At 37.5% G+C, this 17,239-nt stretch overlaps 1 protein-coding gene and 1 long non-coding RNA gene across 2 annotated transcripts in view; one reads left to right on the forward strand and one right to left on the reverse strand.

The window, feature by feature from the left end:
- The window catches only part of hs3st1l1 (heparan sulfate (glucosamine) 3-O-sulfotransferase 1-like1), an 86,690-nt gene that overhangs the window by 67,524 nt on the left and 1,927 nt on the right, over positions 1–17,239 (forward strand). The window lies entirely within an intron of this gene.
- LOC133607696 (uncharacterized) overlaps positions 1–17,239 on the reverse strand; it is an 82,401-nt gene that overhangs the window by 35,840 nt on the left and 29,322 nt on the right. The gene's annotated exons all lie outside the window — the stretch shown is intronic.

The following is a 17,239-nucleotide window of genomic DNA, read 5'->3' on the forward strand; positions in this document are numbered from 1 at the left end:
TGCAATATGTATTTTCTTGCATCTGGAATCATCCAGTCGCATCATCACAACACTGGCACCTTCGGCATGCTAAAAATACATTTTGTTTCTTGATCGCACTTCAATATAGCCTAGGAAAGGTGGTTCATATTAGATTTGTCTGCTGAATTGTCCACAACATAATGAAACAACACAGTTCGGACAGTTGGACCATATGATGTCATGAATGTGGTGGGTAATGAGAATTTCCATGGGCACAACCTGTATTGTAAATACAAAAAGCTCATTTAAATAGGGTAGTCTGCACAACGTTTGCACTTGTCAATTCTACACGCAGTCTTGTTAGATCACTACCACATTCCCAGTAATAATATTTGTATTGTTTGTACACACTGTTTGTTCTTTGGACTTTAGTGTTTGTTCTATTTAATATACAGTAGAATGCAGAAGTCTTCATCTTCATTAGTTTAATGACCTTTTTAACAGCATTTTAATATACTGTACTGTAAATAGTAGGACAGATAGTTTTCAGGACTATGCAAATCAATACAAAAATTCAACTTTTCTCAAGAAGGTAGTATATTTTGCTGACTCTCTTGATAATGGTACATAAATGTGTATTTATTGACACAACTAAGCCAAGTCATCATGTTGGTACTAAGGATGCAGCCATAAACCGATTTTACGATTTTTTCGATTTTAAATTTGGCCGATCCAGATCCAATTTTTTTTAACCCTGATATGATGCGATTTCGAGTTCTGATCTGATACTTTGACCATAACTTTTGCAAATGACAATGGTTTTTTTTAGCAGGTGACTAAAGTAAACACAATACGACATTTTTCAAGCGTATTTCCAAAAATGTTGAATTTACCTCTAATTAAATATATATAAACACTTGTATAAAACTACTATTGGCTCCTATGATTCGTCTGGGATTTGCCCTCATAGTCTTTCTGTATCCAGAGACTTACTCTCTGAGTTTGTAAATGATAACAAAAAACACCTAAAACATAATTTTTCAAAAATTAAGAACAAGAGTAAGAAAAATATCAAAGTAATCACTTTAGTATTATTTATATACTCATAGTATACTAGGTATCGAAAGTATCGACATGTGGATCGATCCCCACTACTTTACACTGAATTTTAGTGGTTAGGTTCTTGTGTCGTCTTGCTCGGTGTGTGTCAATAGCATGCTTAGCTATTATAAAGACATTAGCCACGCTGAGATGAGGCGTCCGTTGCAGAGTGCTCTCACATTCCAGCCCAGGGGTGTCAAAACTTTTTCCACCAAGGGCTGCAAAGTCAAAAATAAAAGTATGCGGATGTGGCAACTTGGTACATTTTGTACATGAAAGATGCTAAAGCCAATTAAACATTATAATTGCTGTTAGTGTTGAATCTAATATACCTTATTAATAATGAATTCATATAATTTTTAGGAGATGACGAAGTGATGGCAAAAGTCAATAAAAAACTAGCCCCGGGGTCGAAAATGGAAGTTTAAGACGACGGCTCATATGTTGCGGCTAAAGCAATGAACATTTCTAATTTGATACACCATTTGCAAGATCACACCCAGCTTTAGACGCCAAAGTAAAATGTAACACACATAACTGAGTTTAATTGCGTCAGTGGCAAGTTATTTGATGAACCATTGAGTCGGAAGGGTGTTAAATATAAACATGTGACTGATAATTGTCGCGGTGAGAGTTAATGGAAACGAACAAGCAATTTGTCTGTAGCCTTCTGTGTTATGTCTGACAGCAATAAATAACACCTTAAAAGGATCATTTTTGATGGGTTATTTAATGATGTCTTATTCCAGTTAAACACTTCCTTGTAGTCTAATCTAATGGTGGTTCTTTGTCAAAATGTTGCTTGGTTTATATTTTACAGACTGTTTTCAAGCTTCTTTCTGACTGTCTCTTCACCGTTTTGTGGGCTATCTTATTTACATGCCTCTACTTCGACTGCATCATCAATGTTGTAGTTTTAAGAGCTTCCACATGGAGTCTTCTGATAGATGTACATTTGAACTATACACTACATTGTTTTGGAAATGGTAACAGCAGAGGATGCATGTGCATGTACAAGCCAGTCTGCCCCACAACAAGAGAAAAGCAAAAATGAAGAAACTGGAATACGACGTGTCAGTGCAATGGCGGAGTCACTAAAAAGCTCTTGGGGTAAATTTCTACTAAATATTTAGATATCTGTTAATGTCACAATTAGGAAAAACGTCACATTTGGGGCAAATCCCATACAACTTTTTGGGGGGAAGTATGAAGGAAGGCAAGATTGTTTTTTTAAATATCTCCGCAATGCCTCCATGTTTTGTTTTCAAATATTCGGGACTCATGCAGATTCCAAAAACACAAAAACATTAGGTGAGAACAGTTGGTTTTGCATAATGGGTCCTCTTTAAAAATCCTAAAAGAATATTAATAAAGATTTGATAAAATATTTCATTTGTGAAAATTAAATTAATTTGTGATAATAGTGATAAATGTGAAACCAAGCTTATTCCTAATCCTATAATTAACGATGTTCCGATCAGGGTTTTATATTTTTAAGTGAGATCCGTCGATGTCAATACCGATAACTATACTTTTTTTTTTACTTATTTATGGTGGGTGCAGTTTAACAATATCAACACAACATTTAAACAACTTTCTTGTTATATTTTATCACATACAATTTTGTGATCAAAACAAAGTTAATGGCACACAATAACTATTCAAGAGTAGAAACTACTATCTTCCGTATTTTCCGGGCTATAGAGCACACCGGTTTAAACCGCACCCACCAAATTTTAGAAGAAACATTTATTTTTACATATATTAGCCGCACCGGACTATAAACCACAGATATTTGAAAAGGTTTGTTTACATATCTTAGTTGTTTCCAAACGGTGTCTGTAACATGGCAGTAAAACGATCAAACAAAAGAGAATATAGCTGCGGAAGCTAGCTCTCCAATCAACTAAGCAGACTCAATCACTCCATGGTGACATTTTGGTGAGTTTACAAAACTGAAATAATATAAAAAGAATGCCATAGTAAGGTAATAATACTAGCACAAACAATTGTAAACGATTAGCTAATGCTAACAACTCTAGCATGATTACATTACGTTAACACGTACAAATATGCACGAAAACACTCCTACTGACATCACATACGGGACGGGATAGTAAGCAAGAATTGTTTTAGTTATATTATGAAAATTACAAACCTTGCTTTGAGTGATGAATTAAGGCCTCCTTAAATGAATAATTATTTAGCCTAAACACCGTGTCAGCTACACTAAACCATCGTTTAAGGTCCCCTTACTTGGATAATTTTTTACACAAGTAAGTGCACCGTGTAATTCGTGAATCTCCGGCTCTTAGCTTTGTATGGACTCATTGATCGTGTACACACTGAGTTCGGAGAGGAAGTGACGCCAGAAAGACTGCGCCCTGCACAGAAATTGACTTCAGAAGAAAAGTGCCATAGCCAGCTTCATAACAAGCGGTTTCGTAACCCGGAGCTAACCACTGGAAATATGAAGGCGAGTCATCCAGACATACCCGTGTGTCTCCTTTCATCTGTACAGATGCTTGTGGAAATCACACATGAATAGACTTAGACTTAGACTTAGACTTAGACTTAGACAAACTTTAATGATCCACAAGGGAAATTGTTCAACACAGTAGCTCAGTTACAATGATGGAAAGTGTTAGGATGGAAAGGACAATGCAGGTATAAATATACTAATATAGAGATAAAAAATCTAACATATATACAAATATATACATAATATGTGTACAGAATAATATATATACAGATATATTATATTATGTCTATAACATATATACAATATATACCAATGACCATGTACAATATTACAGTATATACAGTATATGTGACAGCAGCAGCATAAAATAGAGAGTAGATCCAGCAGGAAATAGAAAATAGACATTATAAACATTATAAACAAAGAGAAGTAGCTAACATGTCAGGTGTCAGGTAATAGGCAGATGTCATCTATTGCTGTATGGCGAGTGATTATACAGCTGGATGGAGTGTGGAATGAAGGAGTTATTGAATACCTTAAGAGAAAGCGATTGCAGCTATTTGGGATACAACACTTCTCAGACGGCAAGAGAACTTGCGAATGTCCAGGTCAGCTGTGAAACTTTGTCCATTTGTCAAGGGAGAGACAACGAGAATGCGGGCTCCCATGGATGTGATAAAAAAAAGGTAGCGCGTGCTTTGTATTACCTGGCCGTCGAGGGAAGACTACGGAAAACAGCAATTGCTTTTGGACTGACAAAGCAGACCGTATCTGTTATTGTGCGCCATGTATGTCACGGACTCAATGTGTAGGTCCAGAGTGTACAAAGTCATCAAAAACGAATGGACAATGAAGGTGAAGGCAAAAGAGTGAGGAGTGATCTGAGAAGATATCTAGAACCCTAGATTGATTGATGTAAAATGTTCTTTATCACATTGTTTACTTCCATGTGTCCAATAAAGATTTGATTAATTTATGATGGCTCAGGTGTGATTCACTAGAATAGGGCCCCAGAGCACAATGGATTCCAGTTAATTGAAATACCACAACACTGTATATTTTTCAGATAAATTCAATCTAATTTAAGAACTTGCACACAAAGCAACACTGGAGGTGACTATGACGTGCGCATTTTCCACGCGTGCGTACTAGGTCGTGTTACGCCGGCGGACGGAGTGGGGCAGGGGGTCTTAAACGACCATTGTGTGTGTGTGGACAAGGATAAAGTTAGGTGGGATTTACCCTTGATAACCTTAGTGTAGAAGGGGCCTAAGAATCCTTTCGAGCAGAAACGCTGTTGGACGGTTATTCTTCCGGTTCAAGGCAAGAAAACAGGAAGTACATTGTTAACCCGCAGCATCTGCAGTGAGCAAACTCATCCAAAAGATGGCTCCAAAGCACAAACAAATACACACCTTTTCAGTGTCTCTGTTGGTCTAATATGAAAACTATTTATTGAATATTAAACATTATGGCCGTTAGCGAAGAAAAATCCATAGATTAGCCGCACTGTTTTATAAGTCGCAGGGTTTAAAGCGTTAAGAAAAATAGTGGCTTTTCTACGGAAAATAGGGAACTACTATTTTTAATAATTAGTTTTTTTCCCCCTTAAACATCTTCTGCGTTTGTGAACATTAACACAAACTACATAAATGCACCTAATAATCACTTTAGTATCGACCATATACTGATACTACCCATGGTATTGACACCATCAATTTATGGATCAATCCACCCGTCAGTCCTCCAGTGATCAAATAATACTTATGTAGTGTATTGGATGTGATTATTATTAACTTAGGGGACACATAATTAGCCACTTGTTATCCGGGGGACTAAAAATAATTAGGCTACAGTGTCAGCCAGTGGGGATCTGCATTGTGGTATGGCATTAAAAAGGCTTTTGGTTGTGGCAGCTTGCTGAAGGTACTCATAGACTTAGACTTAGACAAACTTTAATGATCCACAAGGGAAATTGTTCAACACAGTAGCTCAGTTACAATGATGGAAAGTGTAAGGATGGAAAGGACAATGCAGGTATAAATAGACTAATATAGCGATAAAAAAATCTAACATATATACGAATATATACATAATATGTATATATTCGTATATATGTTAGATTTTATGTTAGAAAATCTAACATATATACGAATATATACATAATATTTATATATTCGTATATATGTTCGATTTTTTATGTAGGTCATGTAGGTCTGTTTTGCAATGCAACCTACCAAATCCTGACAAAAATCTTTTTTTATGTAGGTCATGTAGGTCTGTTTTGCAATGCAATCTACCAAATCCTGACAAAAACCTTTTTGAAAAGATAAAAACTTGATATTACAACTTCAGTGCTTGAAAAACACACACAAAAGGAAAATAACCCCTAGCCGAAGACACCGGTCTGGCCTCATGAACATCAGAGGTTAGGAAGCTATCGCGGCAAATGGCAAAAAACACTTCCGTTGAAGAGTCCTGCGCGACTTTGACGAAAATACTAGAAGTCATTAAGGATCAGAGTTTTCAAGGTTTTCATCCAAATTAGATGGCATTCTCGAGGCGTTTGCCAACGTAAGAAAGGACATGAAAGAGTGCTCGGAGGGAGTCACTCAAGCAGAGATGAGAATCTCATCGGCAGTAGACAATGTGACTGTGATACAAGAAAAGATGGAATATCTTGAAGGGAAAAAATAAATCTTTGGAAGAAAAACTAGTGGACCTGGAGGCTCGATCACGTCACTCCAATTTGAGGCTTCTTAACGTACCTGTGGGTTCCTGGAGAGCTGCTTGCTGCAGGCGCTCGAGTTGGCATTGTCACGGGGAATAACTTTTAAGTGCATGGAACACACAGACTTGGGCGAAGAAGTGAGTGTAAGACCTAATCCACACCAAGAAACGTTATAATGAAACTCTTGAACTCGAAGGACAAAGAAGCTGTGATGCGAGCAGCCACGGTGAAACGTCAAACCCTCTGCAAGAACCAACCGGTGGGATTCTACAATGACATGGCGGTGGAGATGCACAAGAAAATGACAGAGTTTGAGGAGGCAACTACTCCGGGAATTGAGGCTCCACTACTGCACAATTCATCCAGCCCGGCTTATCGTGACCCACAAAAACCGCTCACACATCTTCAACCACACCCACGAAGCTGAGCTATTTGTCAAAAAGATCCCTCTAATCTCCTTCTATTTATAATGTACAGTTTTTGCAGGCTGAATGTGTGACAAAAGTGCCTTTCTCCGAGACCAGTGGTTCTCACACTTTTTTCACCAAGTACCACCTCGGAAAACACTTTAAAACATTAAATACCGTAGCGTAATAGGCCTAAGTATTCATCAAAAACAAGGCAGACGTTTTATTTGTCAAGTATATTTAATATTTTGGACACTGCAACATTACACAGAGTTTGAACAGAGACACTGTTTTTGAATAGAGATGTCCGATAATATCGGCCTGCCGATATTATCGGCCGATAAATGCGTTAAAATGTAATATCGGTATGTTTTGTTTTTTTGGTTTATTTTTTTAATTTGTTTTATTTTATTAAATCAACATAAAAAACACAAGATGCACTTACAATTAGGGCACCAACCCAAAATACCTCCCTCCCCCATTTACACTCATTCGCACTCATTCACACAAAAGAGTTGTTTCTTTCTGTTATTAATATTCTGGTTCCTACATTATATATCAATATATATCAATACAGTCTGCAAGGGATACAGTCCGTAAGCACACATGATTGTGCGTGCTGCTGGTCCACTAATATTACTAACCTTTAACAGTTAATTTTACTAATTTTCATTAATTACTAGTTTCAATGTAACTGTTTTTATATTGTTTTACTTTCTTTTTTATTCAAGAAAATGTTTTTAATTTATTATTCTTATTTTATTTTATGAATTTTTTTTTAAAGTACCTTATCTTCACCATACCTGGTTGTCCAAATTAGGCATAATAATGTGTTAATTCCACGACTGTATATATCGGTTGATATCGGTATCAGTTGATATCGGTATCGGTAATTAAAGAGTTGGACAATATCGGAATATCGGATATCGGCAAAAAGCCATTATCGGACATCCCTATTTTTGAATATAGGAAAATGAAACACACTACTTAAAAAAATTATCAAATATTTGGTGTACCATTAGATAGTGGCACACGTACCACAGTTTTAGAATCACTGTCCTTGATGACTTGTTTAAAAGTAGTATTTGATAATAGCAGAGCAGATAGATTAGTTTGTTTTTTTACCTTCAACTTTTCACTAGTCATACTGTTCCACCGTTTCAATGATTGAGGGTGGGGGACACACCTGAAAAAGGAATATTCAGGTGTTTTAATAATGGTTAAAGGGAATACTCCTACCTTTGATTATATTTTACGTATGTCAAGTTGGAAAATACCGAGGTAAAAATGTAAAATTATATATTTATGTCTGTTTAAATACAATTTAAGCTTGCTGGAACTGCGGTGGGCTACACAAATTTAAAAAGGTAAACACGGTTATGAACAGGATCAAATTATTACAATCTAACATAGTTTTCCTTCATAAAACACATTTAAAACAAGAATATGAACTTAAATTGACGAGGAGTTGGAAAGGAAAAATGTTTCAGCCCCCATTTACCCCTCAGGCGAGAGGTGTCCTGACCTTAGTTCATGATTCTATTCCACTGCAGATTCATAAGGTTAGTAAGGACACAGCGGGACGTTATTTGATTATTCAGGGAAGAATCCCGAGACGCTAAACATGTATAAATATGCATGCCCCCTAATACAGATGAACCCTCATTATTTTAAAATGTATTTTTGACAATTGCTTGTGTTTTGGCTGGTGACTTTAATTGTACTCTGGATCTACAGATGGACAAAAAAAGCTCAGGAATGAACAATTCACATGGAAAAAACAGGAGTGCAATTCAACTATTTATGAAATACTTTAATTTAATCAATGTTTTGAGGGAAAAAAATCGAAAGGATAAAAAAATATTTGTATTATTCAAGTACTCATCAATCATATTTACACATTGATTACTTTATGGTTTCGGCAATTCTACAATGCAAAGTAAAAAAAACGTCTCATATGACCTATACTCCCGTTGAATCATACTCCAAACTCTTTAAGATACCATAATTCCAAATTAGTAGGGCTGTCAAGTGATACATTTTTCAATCAGATTAATCACACTCTAAACCTGTGATTAATCACAATTAATCACATGTTATTATTTGCTTGCATAGAAAAGATTAGCTGAAGAAAATACCACAATATTTGGGTACAAATGCAATTTAGTAGTCAGAATGTCATACAGGAATGTTTTTAAAAGTTTTACTGAACTGCAAGTCAATAATTTGCTAAAAATTTGGTGAAAATAAGTACAGTAAAAATGCAATGCACATTTTGTAAGTCTTTGCAGTTTGCAATAATATTGCAAACAAGGTACAGTTACTAATTGATGATGTAGTAAACACTCATAAACTACTTAACTTAGTGCACCATTTACTCTTCTTTAATTTAAACAGTTGTTGAAACAAACAAGCGTGTTTACCTTTTTCAGATGACAATGCTGATCTCTTTTTTTTGGCACAATGCAACCCCAGCTTGTTGTGATTACTTAGATGTCCAACGTTCTCCAGGAAGGAAAATAAATTCACATTCAGCCCGTAGATGCAAATTGATGCTCTTGTTTGTGTAGTACAGTTGGTTTATCCTTGTCGTAATTGTACCTCTCCAAGGTATTGTACGACAGATCAGCTGCGGTGATATGAATGACATCTTCTTGCAGGACTTGGTCTTCACAGATGTTAGATGTCCTGCATGCGGTGGTTGTCTGTTTAGCAAAGGCATATGTTTAACTTAACTGTGCTACTTTTGTTGACAACATTGAATCAGCGTAGCGTTCTTTTCTGCTTCTTGTCGATGTAGCTAGCATTCATTGCTTTCACTTCAAAGTCTCCAAGACACAAAAAAAGTCTCCAAAACACAAAAAGTATTCTAATACTACCGGTAAAGTCATTACATTTGTCGCTATAGAAGCTGCGTACAAAAGAAGTCGCAATTGGCAACACTGTGGCGTCATCCTCGAGTACGTGTTTTGCTTTAGGATGGTATTTTAAACTTGATTTGCGTATGATAAAAATGTTTGGCACTGCAATACCAACAATGTATCTTAGTTGTATACAAAGTTCTGTTTTGAAGTGAAATTGGCCGCCTGTCATCGTTTTACAGACTGTGTAACAAATGCGCATGTCTTCCGAGTTAAGCCTCAACCCGGAAGTGATTAATCATCATTCATATTTGATAACGTGATCATTTATTTTGATTAATCACATGCGTTGACAGCCCTACAAATTAGTGAATGACCAAAATGGAGGCTCGAAATCTAATGGATGACTGATTTTGGCTTTGTTACTTTTCTCGATTAACAAATATAACTGCACTTTAAAACTAATGTAATAGAAACTTTGTGATGTACGTACCAGATGGGAGGCTTTTAAAGTCTGTAGTTGACTGGTAATTAATGTTACTGCCTTTAAATCCAGAGAAACCTACTAGAAAGCAAAAGTGTTAGAAGCAGAAGTAAAGACAGTAGAAACATTACCCCTCAAGTACTCAGGAATCGCAGCAAAAAGTACTTCTATAAAGAACATAATGCAATGAAATGGCTTCAACAAAAGCTATGTCAAGCCTATTAAGATATAAGCAGACATTTTATGACCAAGGTGAAAAACCTGGTAAAGTACTAGCATGGCGTATCAAACAATTTCAAAGCAAAAGACAAATTACCTCACTTCAAGATAATGATAAAAATATTGTGGATCCAATTAAAATAAATGAAAAATTCAAGAAATTGTATGCAAAACTTTTTATCTCAGAAATAGACTCAAGCATACCTAAATTGAATGACTTTTTGACATTTATATTACCAAGATATCACAAACTGGTGATATCACTGGTGGCTCGGTTGGTTGTGGTTCGATCCCCGGCTTCCGCCATCCAGTCATGTGTCCTTGAGCAAGACACTTCACCCTTGTTCTGCTGGATCGTGGTTAGGGCCCTGCATGGCAGCTTTCCGCCATCAGTGGGTGAATGTGGAAATAGTGTCAAAACATTTTTTTATAGTACCTTGAAGGTAGAAAAGTGCTATACAAGTATAACTCATTTAACATTGGCGGAAGTATCTTTTTCACCAAATCTTTTCATTTTTTTAAATTTTATATGCGTCTGAGAAAGACTTGACAAATGTGTTGAAATCTACTAGGTATGTGTAAGATTAAGCCCTCTGGAGTAGATCATTCTCAAAAGTTGTGCTATTTGTGTGTAATCTCCTCTATGTAAAATGGACTATGATTGAGTGGGATTCCGACATGACTTGACCCTTTACTATTATTTGTGTTTGGTGTTTATGTGTGTGTTCGGTTTTTTGCTGTTTAAAAAAGGAAATATAAAGAATGTTGGTTAAAAAAAAGAAAGGCATTATTCGGCAATGACGTTTTTCATGAAAATCAGCTGATACTGATTGGTGGCTGATCGATCGGAACATCCCTAACTATAGTCGTACAGTCAAACTCAAGAATCGTTGCTACCCTAGACGGTACACTGACTGACAAACAAAATATGATGCTCCATTGTTGTAGTATTGTTAAATCTAAGAAATCTGATTTGTGCGTTACTAACCTTTGAAACCGTTCTGTACCGAGTTTTTGTAGGACCATGAAAATTCCACACTAGCCAAAATTGACCTTGGCCAGTTTGTTCTGGCTGCTGCTGCTTGCACATCAGGGGATTAAGATGATGCACCTCCTGAGGGACAAGCACAAGCACAACTAATGGAAAACTGACCACAGCCATCAGTCCGTCCATTCTGGTTCCTACTGCACTGCATTGTCGCCACACACATATCCTCTATCGCACTCTGCAGTATCTAAGTGGCTCGGTCCACCCATTGTCTCACATGTGTTAAATCAAAATAGACTTTGTTAGGCAATCTGCCAGATAGCATGGCTGCCAGGTGCCAAGTGAAAAGCCGGAAATGGTATCAAGTGCCAAATAAAGCAATAAGGAACAGTGAGATGTGAAACAATGGCTCCTTCCAGGTGGTGGTGTTCTGTGAGAGAAGTGAGGATGGGGATTGGATGAGACAGGAAGCTCGTCAGGACGCCGAGCTGTTAACATTGGACTTGGCAGCTCTCTGCTGACAGGCAGGAGCGCCTGTCACAGCACATAAGTGCCTTCCTGCGCAACCACAGGTTCTGTGGGTTGGGAGGCCATCCTGCGTTCATGCAGCTCAGGGACTCAGTCCCTCCGTGAATTGGAGTGTGAAGCAGATAAATGCATCTCAGCCTTTGTGTGGTTGAAAGTTGCCATCAGATAAGAGAATGGTTGGCGTCATGTGAAACAGCGTTACATTCTCAAGTGGTGGGACTCATCTGAGGGTATTTGGGGGAATTTGATTCTCATCCTGTCAAGGTGGAGTGCTTATAAGTTAATTGTATGTATGAATATCTTCCTCACATGTTTTCACACATGTAACATGATATGACGTCTAGAGGCATAACGATACATATATTCAGATTGTTCATATTGAAAGTAAAATAGAGGATTTTTTCTTTATGTTTACTAGATAATCAAATACAAAAAGTGTACAAAAGTGTTTCCACAGCAAGGGAGATCCAGGCATGAAGGGCACCTCCACAAGCGTGAGAAGTGTGCATTACCACCAAATTGACTTTTCTTTGGCGCTTAAGATACATATTTTACATTTCGTATTTGTTGTGAATAGATAATATTCAGACTATTTCATTGAAACGGTCTCCTTTCACGAGGCTGATGATCTCTTGTGGACTAGACGGAAATTCATGAATAAAACCATCAATCACTACGTTTACATGCACTAAATTACCGTATTTTTCAGAGTATAAGTCGCACCGGAGTATAAGTCTCACCGACTGAAAATGCATAATTAAGAAGGAAAAAAAACATATATAAGTCGCACTGGAGTATAAGTCGCATTTTTGGGGGAAATTTATTTGATAAAACCCAACACCAAGAATAGACATTTGAAAGGCAATTTAAAATAAATAAAAAATAGTGAATAAATGTACGTTATATGACGCATAAATAACCAACTGAGAACGTGCCTGGTATGTTAACGTAACATATTATGGTAAGAGTCATTCAAATAACTATAACATATAGAACATGCTATACGTTTACCAAACAATCTGTCACTCCTAATCGTTAAATCCCATGAAATCTTATACGTCTAGTCTCTTACGTGAATGAGATAAATAATATTATTTGATATTTTATGGTAATGTGTTAATAATTCCACACATAAGTCGCTCCTGAGTATAAGTCGCACCCCCAGCCAAACTATGAAAAAAAATGCGACGTTCATTGAAGGCGCGGCTTATAACCCAGGGCGCCTTATGGTGCGGAAAATACGGTAAGTATTATCTTGATATTATTTGTATTTTATCTTGTTTCAGAGTTCTTAAAACACATTTTTGCTGCGAGTGTTTCGTAAACCACCAACTTGGCGAGTCTAAATAAAACAAAGCAAATGTGGGCAAAACCTGAACGAGTTGAGCTTTTACCAAAGGCAGCAATCATGCACTAAATGATGCTTTCAGCACATAAACAACGTTGAGAGCTACAGTTATATTTTGATAAGGAAGGGGGAAACCACGCTTACTTGTAACGGCTTGTGCAACACAACAAGGCAAAATGGCCAAAGCCAACCCGCTGTGATCACTTCTCCGTCTTCTTTCACAACCAGCCAGGTCATCGGTAGTGTCACCGATTTTCTTTATGAGTGGTTAAAGGTGCTGTTTGCAACTTCCCCACAGTAACATTTTTCAAAGCAAAAAAATATAACAAGAACACCGCTGGCTAGCTTATGTTACCATTAGTGGTTGACCAAAACACATTTGTTTGACAATTGTCTATGTTTTTCACAATTACAAAGTTTATTAATTAACATTTTAAATTTTTAACTGGCCCGAATAAAATGGGAGGTGTTTAGGGTGGTCACTCACCCGGTCTCGTCAACACATACGCGTGCACACATCTAAAAGCAGTCCAAGAGAAGCAACAAACAATTTGCAGTCACGCTGTTGTTATGATAGAATATACATTCAATGACAGCTAACACTAACCATCCAAATTAAACTTAAAATTAAAGTCCCAATGATAGTCACACAGTGTGGTGAAATTATCCTGTGCATTTGACCCATCCCCATGTTCACCCTCTGGGAGGTGAGGGGAGCAGTGAGCAGCAGCGGTGGCCGCGCTCGGGAATCATTTTGGTGATTTAACCCCCAATTCCAACCCTTGATGCTGAGTGCCAATCAATGACTCGGCCGGGGTTTGCACTCACGACCTTCCAGTCTTAGGGCGGAGACTCTAACCACAGGGCCACTGAGCAGGTTTTTGCTATTAATTGCTATTATTAGCCAACCACACCCAAAGCTAATGTGCGTGCATGTGTTACATATGTACGTGGTTATGTCATATCGTGCGAGAAGCCGTAAGAGGGCGGGATATACTGTTTAAAATACATTGGAAAGTTGGCGGCCTCTAGGCATTTGTGTAAATATTGCAAACATTCCCTTTACCATAATGGGTAGACAAAATAATTGAATAAAGGTTGTCGAGTGCTACTAGCAGAACATACCAGAAGTAAAGTTCAATCATGTAATGCAACTTTAACCGAGCAAAAACAATGCATGATTTATCCGGGAGAGTCTTGATACCAATTTCCTTGACCGGGCCACACTCAGAGAAGTTGTAGCCCTCCATGCTTTTCCAAGCTTTCATCTGTTTAGTCGGGTGAAATGACGTCTGGAGCACAAGACAGTTGGACATGTACTACCTACTCAGTGGCCTAGTGGTTAGAGTGTCTGCCCTGAGATCGGTAGGTTGTGAGTTCATAGCCCGGCCGAGTCATACCAAAGACTATAAAAATGGGACCCATTACCTCCCTGCTTGGCACTCAGCATCAAGGGTTGGAATTGGGGGTTAAATCACCAAAAATGATTCCCGGGCGCGGCACCGCTGCTGCCCACTGCTCCCCTCACCTCCCAGGGGGTGAGCAAAGGGGATGGGTCAAATGCAGAGGACAAATTTCACCACACTTAGTGTGTGCGTGACAATCATTGGTACTTTAACTTTAACTTTTTATGTCTGGGAACGTGACTGACGGTTAATCCTTGAGATCACTCAACAAATACAGGGATCTGTTACACTGCATCGTTTGATTTTTTTGCTCGTATCTGCTTTTAGTGGTAAGATCTAGGCCCCTTGCGTTCTCAGATAGTTGGCACACAGTAGCCATGTTGGTTTAGTTGACCACTACTTCGCAAAAAAAAAAGTAATGTGACTGACAAAATGATTGAGACTGTTATTATAAAATTGTTCTGTAAATGTTTTATTTATTTAGTCAGATTAATCACACTGTGCAATTTTGATTAGTCAAGATTAACCACAGGACGTTACTTGCTTGTGTTATTTGAATCAACTTTAAAAAAAAAAAAACATGTTGACACATATTAAATTACATTTGGTGTGAATGTTGTCTGTCTATCTGTGTTGGCCCTGCGATGAGGTGGCGACTTGTCCAGGGTGTACCCCGCCTACCGCCCGAATGCAGCTGGAATAGGCTCCAGCACCCCCCGTGTTAAATGTTGTACTTGAATCCACTGCATGTATTTGCTCAAAACCTAACAGTTTTGTCTAAAGTCCTGCTGGGCTGTATTTTGGAGCAACATTTTCCAGCCCACCAGTCAGAGTCTCTTCTCTTATCTTTGCACTGACGTATACGTTGACCTGATGACTGACCATATAACAACCATCAGGTAACTATCTGCGGTTAAGCTAAAGGAGCATGTATGAAAATACTTTGTGTGGTTAATCTGTGTTTATACATGATTAATGCGTTAATTTTTGTGATTAATTTTATACGTTTATGCGTTCATTTTGACAGCTGTAATTTAAAGTAAAATCACTGCATTATTTCTTTAATACTGCCTCAAAATATGCATTTAAGTACAATCATGCACAATTTGTGACCAGATATATATTTCTATTTCAATAATCGGATACAATGAACATTTCTGGATTGATGGATAAAATAACCATCCTTATCTTATTTTGGATGAATTAACAATGCTCTTATCATTATCACCATTCATGTGATTGACTCACTGTGGTGACCTCTGACAGGCAAAAGTATATATTATATGTTCATACATTTTACAATAAGTTCCACACTTTGGCTTTCTGAACTTAGACATGTTTTGCATAATTATTATTAGAATGACTTGTTATTTTATTGAATTAAGACGTGCGCAAATGAAGCTTGTATATTTATAGCTCTGCTTTCTTGGCAATCATCTATTAAACATGGAACTGCGTAGGTGTGCAGATGTTTCTGGAAGTCGGTTCCCATGCAGGCTCTATCTTTGTTTGTGTGAACAACCTCACTGCAGTGTTTCCCACACCTGCTCGGTATGTTTTGACTCGCATTCTGTCAGCTTGTTTTCTCCACAATGAAATTTAAAAATTTGCCCATTTTGTAGACGCCTCCTAAAAATTATAGGGCATCCTTTTAAATGTAATTTCTGTTTGTGCTCTGAAGTGTTTTGACATGTTTTTTAGGGAAAGGGAAGGTGATGTTTGAGAAGTGCTGACTAATGCAAGAAAACACATGAGATATTAAAATATACAACCTAAACTCAGATATTCCTGTCTTTTATTTTCCCATGGTTCTCATGCCGTATAATTGATCTAATTTAATGCCTGAAATCCGTCTTCTTCTGTTTACTGGATTCTGTTGCCCTTCTATTGATCTTTCTTGGCATTTATAGGAAATCAAAGTCACCTACAAGTGGGAACTTATTGGATTTCCTGCACTAAAGTTGTATTTATGTACCTCAGATCACTGATATGAAGCTGTTCCTTTTGGGAGGGCGGGTTTTAGATTGAAGTATGGATTGTGGCCTGGTGAAGAAAGACAAAGCACTATTGGGTCTGCTGGCCTTCAGACACACTTGCAATGGCGTGTGTCCTAATGAGCTGGATGGCTGCACATTTTCCAGCCAGAGAGACTATAGAATCAATAAGAAGTTACTTTTTACACTTAGGATGGATTGCCGAGTGGATGAAGAATGTTGACAGATGAATAGATATATCCTTTTGAGATGATTCACTTGTAGCAGTCATAGATTGCAGGACAGGATTGTGTTTTAGGTGAAAGGTGAAAGTGCCATTTCCGTCTAATTTATAGAGTTTGCACAGTCATGAAAATGCATGAATTGGTTCTACTCGTTCATGTCATCCGAGGATATGAGCCCTGTTCCAGGAAAGCCAGATTGCAGCAAAAATGTACCTAAGGTGAGAACAAGTGTGTTTATCTCTGTGCTTTTTAACTTGATCTGCACTTTAAAAAACTCTTGCTCTCATCTGTGTTTTTTGGGACTTATGCAGATCCCAAAAACACGAAAACAGGTACTAATAGGCAAGAAAAGTTTGTTTTGCATAATAAGTCCCCTTTAAAACAAATTAATTAAATTGATGCGTTTTGGTGTCTGCTAGCAATTTCTTTACGTTTGTTTTTTCATTTATAAGAAAACATTTTCTTGTGTCTGGAAAATTCCAGCGCATGCTCTCAGTGACAGCCA

The sequence above is a fragment of the Nerophis lumbriciformis genome, linkage group LG02 (assembly GCF_033978685.3).
Source record: "Nerophis lumbriciformis linkage group LG02, RoL_Nlum_v2.1, whole genome shotgun sequence".
Classification (NCBI taxonomy): Eukaryota; Metazoa; Chordata; class Actinopteri; order Syngnathiformes; family Syngnathidae; genus Nerophis; species Nerophis lumbriciformis.